The sequence below is a fragment of the Acanthochromis polyacanthus genome, chromosome 4 (genome assembly GCF_021347895.1).
Source record: "Acanthochromis polyacanthus isolate Apoly-LR-REF ecotype Palm Island chromosome 4, KAUST_Apoly_ChrSc, whole genome shotgun sequence".
In the NCBI taxonomy this organism is placed as follows: Eukaryota; Metazoa; Chordata; class Actinopteri; family Pomacentridae; genus Acanthochromis; species Acanthochromis polyacanthus.
The window spans coordinates 14,195,174-14,201,173 of NC_067116.1; the positions used below are offsets into that span (position 1 = coordinate 14,195,174).

Genomic DNA, 6,000 nt, shown 5'->3' on the forward strand with positions numbered 1-6,000 from the left:
GGGTTTTGTTCGTTAAGCTGAACACTTGTTAGCATTCTAGCCCCCAAACCCATCCATCCATCTCCCTGAAAATAAGCAACAGAGAACCATTTTGCATCGCACTAACTGCATTTACTTCACGCTCTCTTCATTCTCTTTTGGTGTGCTTGCAGTGGCTGTGGGAGGAGGATGGCAGAGTTCCTCTTCGTTTCCTCCCTCCTGTCTCTTCTCTCTTCAGCCGTCACACCTACGACTGATGCCGCATCCGGCCCCATCAGCCACCAAGCAGTGAACTCTCAGAACAAGGAGCCCTCTCAGGCATGTAATTCCTCCTGTTGACGTTAGTCTAAAAGCCTATAGATGGTCCAACGTTCGGTCACAGTTGGCCTGCAAAAGTGTTTTTCAATCTCAATTTCTCTCCTCTCAAGTATATGTCCATCACAGACAGCTGCTCTTGTCATCAAACACAAGCAAATACACAAATGGAGCCGGGACACACGTTTAAAAAGTGGGAAAATGTAAAATCAGGGGATGTGTTGAGCTGTTAAGTTCTTTCTTTGTGGACCAGGTGACCGATACAAGGAGAGAAATCTCTCTTTTCATAGGGGAGACAGTGTGCCTTTCAGGCCTGGACACGGTCGGGTTCACCAGTCTCCCAGGATAGATGAGGACACTGCTGAACAGTGGCCCTGTTGTGGCCCTATAAACACTCTGAGGCTTTGGCACTTCTGCCTAACACTGGCAAGTGGCAATGAGAATTACAGCAGTGATTCACTGTTTTCTCCACCGTAAAGCTCGGCTACAAAACAACCTGCCTGCCACTGGAGAGGGTTCTTTTTTTTTACTCTGGTTTAATATAAAGTTAAATTTAAGATACTGCAAACAGCACCTATGCCAGCATGCCCTTGGGCCAGTATGATTGCATTTAAAATGTTATTTGTCTTCTTTGAGGGCATTTGGCTCATTATCACAGCCTCCACTGACATCCCATAAGGCTGCCCTGACTCATGTGTCTTCTTTGAGGGCGATGCTTGAGGGTGAAATGTATAATTATGAAATCAGTGGGACTTTCTCCCTTTTCAATTTTTATTTATTTATTTTTTCTTCTTTTGGCCAGGCAGAGTTAGGTTTTCTGCCCCGCTGATGCTTGGCAAACTATGCTCTGTGCACAGATCAGTGTTAGAGATCTGATCCTCCACAGGCGAGAATGCCAATACACCCTAAGGAATATAGATTAGAGATGTTTGTTGGAGAGCCAGATAAAGGGTGGCGGTGTGGGTGAGGAGGGGGAGGAGACAGGCAGTGAGAAGGGGAGGAGATGAGTGTGATTGTGCTTATGTATATACTGACAAGGCATGAAAAGCAATATTGTGTATACTTTCCTGGTAGATACAGTAGTGTGTGTGCCGTGCGCAGGTGTGGAGTCATATTTGCGCAAATGTGTGCGTGTGAGAGAGTTTCTGCTTACATTGTGGTCAAGCCTCAGCTGACATTTCACAGATAGCAGATTTAAAGTCTCATCAGGTCAAATACAATGGCGATGTGCGGTTATTTTACAGGAAACAGGTATCAAAAGGAAGATGCTTTACATTATACGGGATTCTTTACATTCACACAGATCAGACAAAACAACAGAATTGCAGGAACTCACCGCGGTTTGGAACAGCAGATAAAGTTTAACTCAGTATTTCCCATGTTCTTTCTGAATCTCGATGGCTCTCGATTGCCGAAATTGGAGAGAAACTCATTTCACAGTTTGTCGGGGCTCGGTAGGAACTCCGTGGAGAAAAGAAATGAAAAGAAGAAAGAAAAAAAAAACAGAAACAGCACTCCAAAAACACCCGTTCACACTCTGGGATCCGAAAAGATGTAAAAGTGATTGGCGAGGAAGGCTGCTCCGGACAAATCCGACGCACGGTTCTACACCAGTGAGAAACTTTGAGGAAGCAGTCGGGGTGCGCTTGGGGTGACAGTCGGCTTATCCCAGAGTAATTCTGCGTTCCTAGAAGGAGAGGCTTTGACCTTTCTGGGGATAATGACTTTAGAAAATGAAATCATCCAGCAGATGTAGTCAAGAGAAGAGACGAAGAGGAGGAGGAGAAGGTGGAGAGAGACTCAAGGAGCGCAAAGAAGCTGACGATCAGAAGATTAAAAAGGCGCCTTGGCGCAATTCTTTCAGACACAAACCGGCGGAGTCCGGTGTCAGACAGATGCGACGGAATGCGGCTACCGATACGCGGACAGTCGCCCCACGAAGATTGTTAAATATTCCGTTGCGAATTCCGCCCCAGCGCCGTTTTTTTCCGACCTGACCCGCCTACTCCGCATCGCTGTGGAGGAGCGCAGCAGCGGAGGTTCCAGATCCTGTAGAAACCGTAGATAGGCGCTCAGCAGATAGCAGGCATGGGCGCCTCGGCTCTCCCCTGTGCCCCTCTCTCACTTAGTCACATGTTTAAGGCACAAGTAGCCCTCTGTAATAGCTGCCAGAGGAGGGTAGACTAAGGTAGGCGACGTGGAGAGAATAATAACGCGCGTTTTGTTAACAGTCACCCTCTCTCCTTCTCACTTTAAATGAAAAGCGCTGGGGTGCACTAAGCGAAATGACATTCTTGTCATTAACTTTATGCCCTAATATAGTTCTTTTAATGCAGCAGTTATTTATAAAGACATGAGCAGTGGAAGTAATTGAATATCCCCCATAACTGCTTGGCTGGCCCACTCCAAAAAGCGCCTCCAGAGAGGACGTCAACATTTAAGTCCTCATCTGTCTGAGCTGTCACATTAGTTAGAGGAGAGGAAGGTGTTGGGCATAATGCGTAATCCTCTTTGGTTTTGTCTTGTGGAGCATGCCTATGCATGAACCATGAGTCATTAAGAGCCACTGCAACGGCAGCTCTGCTACAATCACAGTGCAGCAGAGATATAGCCGCTGAGTGAATGAATAGATGCTGGCATTTTCATAATGACTATGACAGCACACATTACATCAACAGGGAACAGCGTTGTTTAACTGTAAACCGAAGCACCTGATTCCACCTCAGATTGCACTGATCAAAAACAGCGTGTAGGACTTGAATTGGTCAGGAGGGCAGATTCTGTTGCCTTTTATTGGCTCTTACTACTGCACAGGAATAATTAATATGCAGTAAGGGAGGGAAAAGGAGTATTGTGTGTGAATTACATCTGAAATACAATTTGGAAGCCCCAAGTGATGTGGATGCGTTTCTGGATAAGTGGATTTTTGAGCCCATGGTGGATAAATGTGAATTTTAATATCAAGACGTTCAGTTCAGTGTCCTCATGTTTCATGTAATGAAGACCACTATGAGACATGTTCCTAACGTTTAGGGAGCTGCTTCATGTACAACACAACGTGGGTGGCGTCCCTGGGTCATTTGTCACCTCGTGGTTCTGCTGAGACTAAAGAATAGAAACTAAATCTACCCAGAAACAGCAGAAATTAATCTGTGAAAGCAATCAGGTCTTGGAATTCTACGGGCACAGCAGTCTCAGTGTGGTGCTAATTAACCCAGTTCCCCATGTATTTTAGTGTCCATTTAGTATGCTGCGCTGTGCTGGAGCTGTCCGTGCTTCTGAAGTTGATTTATGTCGCGTCCCAGCAGAGATTTGTGCCAGATTCAGCGTGACACAGACTCCGTTTTATATTCCTAACTGTCAATTCCGATCAGAACGGTGGCGCAAAAAAAGTGACAACTTGTTAGAAAAATGTCATTAATTTAACCATTTCCTTAAGTGTATTCATCCATCTGTGGGCTGAATTAGAAAGATGACAACGTTGTCCCCATTCCAATCCGTCTATCATCCGTATTAAAGCCTTCCAGCTCGGTGGTTGCTTTTGATGGTAAGCGCACGGGTGGGGCGCTGGCCATGGTGCTGAATAACCAGCACCCTTTTTGGAACTCCAAGGATCATTTGAGTTTAACTTTTTTTGATTAAAAATCATAAAATAAAATTTAAAAAAAATCACACAAATGCTTGCTTGGCTCAGTGTCTGCAAGTCTTACTAAGTGTGTTCTTCTTTTGTAACAGCATAACAGCATTTATCACTAGTATTAAAGTCTTCCAGCTCGGAGGTTGCTGTTCATGATAAGCTCATAAGTGGCGCGCTGGCCATGGTGCTGAATAACCAGCACCCTTTTTGGAGCACCAAAGGTCATTTGAGATTAATTTTGTGATTAAAAAAAAAATCACATAAATGCTTGCTAAATGTCTATAAGTCCTCTATTAAAACAGCATATAGAACATACTTATTGCAACATTAGTTTGTGTTTTGTATGTAAAAATATACACAGAAATACCTCTCTTCCTGAATATATCTGTGTTGGGAATAATGTCCCTTCCTTCTTCTTCTTCTTCGTTGCCGACCTGCCAAGTACTGTAATTCTATTAATTCCACTATCAAGCATTAATGACTTCCATTAGCATATTAATGAGTGATGTTCATGAATTGGATCTCCATCATGTCTGGTGGAACTGGAGCAACCCAGTGGATTTGCTGCTCCGGTGTCTGTGATGAGCAAGGCAGTGTAACTAATTTACACCTTAAGCACAGTCTCATTAGAGGACCTGGGAGTGTCTGGAGAGCATCACATTCATTTTGGCTCTGTAACTGTCAGCACGAGTGCAGAAAATGTCCCTCCAGTAGGCAGAGGAGTGTCACGTGGGATTTTTTTTTTGCCTTTTTCCTCTTCTGTCTTTCTTCCTTTTCTAATGGTGTTTTGTTTAAAAAAGGTGGACACATCCATTTCAGCAATGAATCGTCCTTAAATCAAAGCAAAAACAATTATTTTATTGCTTGGAATTCCTGTTTGATCTCACATCTGTGTCAAATAGAATAGAGAACAGGATTTACCCCAGTCTGTTTTAGATCTTGGTGTATCAGCCTGGCTCCCTGTCAGACTACTGTGAACTCTTAAGGTAATGTCTCCACAGTCTCTCAAAAGCTGAACCCCCTCCTCTGTAATTTGACCCTAGCCATCTCCAATCCCTCATGCAGCCATGGAGGGACAGTTGATTCACATAACTCCATTCCACTGGGCCTGCGAAATGAATTTAAGTCTGTTCAACTACGGGGTCCATTCATTTTGGCTCCATTTTACAGTCTATCATCTCCCCCAGAATACCATCAAACCAGCAGTTATCTATTCCATATTTAAAACAGCCAGGATTATTTGGTGCAGGGAATGAATATGCCTCATATTTCATTCAGATTACCTCAAGCTATCTTGTGTTACCTTCTATCTACTGCTGCACTACAGATTCTGCATTAGAATATGAGCCAGTGGCAGCAGTATCATCCTCCTGTTTATTGTGCAAAATGCTTATCTGTGCATAGCGGGGACAAAAGGTTCATGAGCAGAAGGAACTTTTAAACTGCTCAGAGGGAATATTCAACATTGTGTCTCATCACAAAGGATATCCAGCTGCTTTTCCTCTTTACTTTTTTTTAAACCAAGTCAAGTAGCAATCATTATTTACCTTTTTGTCGAACCAAGAATTATCTCCAGATCCACCCCGCTAACATGTCTCCTTGTTGAGTGCATAAAAAAAGACTTAATGAGACTGTTCAGGGTTAATGTTTTAATTTAGCAGAACTTCTCATAGAATCGCACCCTGTTCCCAAAACACCTGCCTGTTGTTGTTATTATATAATGAACATCACTTTGTGTAATGGCCAATACAAGGTTTTAATGATGACCCTGAAGAGAAGAAGAATTAACTTGACACCAGAGGCAGAGTGAGATAACCTTGTAAACAGTAATACCGAGATAGTAATCAGTGTTTTCATTCAAGATATTTATCATGGCATGGCAGCATCAGTGCTTAACAGCGTGGTGGCTAATTCAGTTGGATTGTGGGATTGATAGCACAACTGTGGTGGGGGATGAGAAAGGTAAGCTGCTTTGACTATCCCTTAGTAAACACAGATCACATTCACAATCTCAGACAGATAATGTTCCATTCTTTGGGAAAACATCCACCCAGTCACATAGTGGCCGT

General features: G+C 43.5%; 1 protein-coding gene across 1 annotated transcript in view; it reads right to left on the reverse strand.

Annotated features, from left to right (window-relative positions):
• LOC110957609 (BMP/retinoic acid-inducible neural-specific protein 3-like) overlaps positions 1-2,546 on the reverse strand; it is a 67,109-nt gene extending 64,563 nt beyond the window's left edge. Inside the window, 1 exon segment of the mRNA XM_022203718.2 lies at positions 1,631-2,546. The gene's annotated coding sequence lies outside the window, so the exon portion shown is untranslated.
• Between the last annotated feature and the right edge of the window lie 3,454 nt (positions 2,547-6,000).